At 41.5% G+C, this 2338-nt stretch overlaps 1 protein-coding gene across 1 annotated transcript in view; it reads right to left on the bottom strand.

The window, feature by feature from the left end:
- Window positions 1-2338, bottom strand: part of LOC118328056 (calcium-dependent secretion activator 1-like) — a 55442-nt gene that overhangs the window by 38114 nt on the left and 14990 nt on the right. The gene's annotated exons all lie outside the window — the stretch shown is intronic.

Below are 2338 nucleotides of genomic sequence, written 5' to 3'. Positions count from 1 at the left end.
CAGAGAAACAAGCTGAGCTAACGTTAGCAGCAGCTCAGCTCGCAGCCCCTCACTGCAGCAGTGAGTCAATCTCCATAAGGCCACATATTAAAACGCCTAACCTTACAGCAGCTGGGGCTGATTGAATGAGTTAGTTTCTGTTCGATGGACTTTGCCATCATTGAGTGAATGTGTGTGAAAGGGTGAATGTGGTACGTAGTGTAAAGACTAGAAAGGCGCTATACAAGTACAGGTCCATTTACCATTTACCATTTAAAGTTATGCATAGTTAAGGGAGTGGCTGCTTTGAGTGACAGGTGGGTGCAGTCACAGGTGGCTGTTTTCAGTAACCAGGCTTCATTCAGCCCACCTCAGCTCCACCCGCGCTCCACCTCTTTGACCATTTTTATATTAGCCAGGAGCTAGTGGAGTAAGGGACTGCCAAGGGCATTAGCCGACCACACTGTGCTTCACAACAGCTCTTCACAAACCTATGGGTGACGTCATGGACACGTCATGTCTATTTTTAATTATACAGTCTATGTTTATCACCCAGTATTCTTTTCTTTTAGTAAGCATTACTTAAATTATTAATTATGGAAAACTATGACCAAGATATGTTGCGGGACATGTTCCAGATGAAAAGTAAACTTGTCAGTGCTCTCTAGTAGAGTAATGGAGACACTGTTAAATAACCAAAAACACATATGTTTGTATTCTCTACACTGCATATTCTTGTTACTTATTAGTTGGCACCAATCCCAAATAATAATAGCGAATATATTGTTTTATTGGTTGGTCTCTAGCCAAGAGATGTAGCTATGCACCATGGTTAAGCCAGGAGCTGGCAGTCAGGACTGCCAAGATGGTGAGGGACAGAGCCGAGGACACTAAGCTTCACAACGGCTCTTCAGAAACCACCCATGCAAGGAACTTCGTCCTTTTGACAAAACAATAAAACTGATGACACCCCATCAGCTGCACTTTGTGTTTAGTGCTAATGAGCAGATGTTAGTACACAAACATGCTAAAGATGGTGACAGTGATTAACATTATGCATAGGATCATCACGTTCAAAAGCACAGCTGTGCCCACAAAGCTGAACAGCTTCACAGAGCTAGGGACCAGCATGACTCTTACTCTTGTTATAAAATACATTAGGTGACAAATGTATTCCACATAAGTGGGAGCCAATGATATTAACATTCAAACTGAGATGGTTTTCTGAAATGTTAAGTTATTATAGGGAGAAAAGCAACGTTTGCATCTCCAAAGAAGTGTTTCATTTACAAGGATGCAGACTCGGGGCTACAGGGCAGTTGTGTTCTTTCGTCAGCTGTTGTCAGAGAGTTGAGCTTGGCTGGGAACCAGCCCTCACAGTCTGGGCATGTGCAAAGTGAACAGGGGCACTCAGTCTTCCTGCCATTCTGACATCTAAAATATTCACTGAGGACAATGCATTTGTTAAACAGCACCTTAGTTGACTTTCTTATATCATCATATCTTACCATTTTCATGATAACATTCTTTAAACCTTTTGCTCTCAGTTTCTCTCCTTTATCCATCTCATACGCAAAGAACTTTTGGCTAACTGCTACCAAACATAGTTAACACATCTGCAGTGATGCTTACAATGTGTAAATGAGTGTCTTTTTTACCAGTGAAACTCTAATTTTGTACATTAAGGACACAATTAGCATGCTGGGCTGGAAACTGCGACCCCTGCCAGCGTACACAGTGCCTTGTCGCATTCACTGACAAGGCATTAATTTGAAATCTGGCATGCTGATAAGGCCGAAGTGTTGGCAGCTAATACAGATCTGATGCACACACACCACCACCACTGCCACCCTGACAGCAGAATGGGCATGTGTTGTACAACATGGACTCACAATGTGTACTGCACAGAGAGCGAGGCACAAGGCATGGCTGCCTGGCCACATGCAAATGAATGGACATTTGGGGGTCGGTGGGGGAGGAATGGGGGGGTCTGATGTGGAAATACGACAACTAATACCATCTGGATTATGATTCTACATGTGAAAGCATGGTCAAATATTTGTATATGCACAAGAAACACACAAACACAATACTGGGGAACAAGATGCCTTCATGTTAATCCTCAAAACCCCCTTAAAAGTATTTTTTATTTAAAGATGAAAGTGAAATGTACACTTCAAAGAGTAAAATACCAATATCTAATCCTAATGACCTCAATAGACCAATGTATAAATGTTGTTATTGGTCTAGTTTTACATAATAATGCTAATACGTTTAAGTGGTTAAGATTAATGATTTATTATTTGTATTGCTTTAATTTATAGTGACAGCTAAGGAGTGGCAGAGAGAGAGAGAGAGA

This window comes from Morone saxatilis, unplaced genomic scaffold (assembly GCF_004916995.1).
Source record: "Morone saxatilis isolate NCDOM2014 unplaced genomic scaffold, NCSU_SB_2.0 Contig18, whole genome shotgun sequence".
NCBI classification, from domain to species: Eukaryota; Metazoa; Chordata; class Actinopteri; family Moronidae; genus Morone; species Morone saxatilis.
Note: the sequence above shows the minus strand (reverse complement) of the source record. Positions and strands in the feature narration are given on the sequence as shown.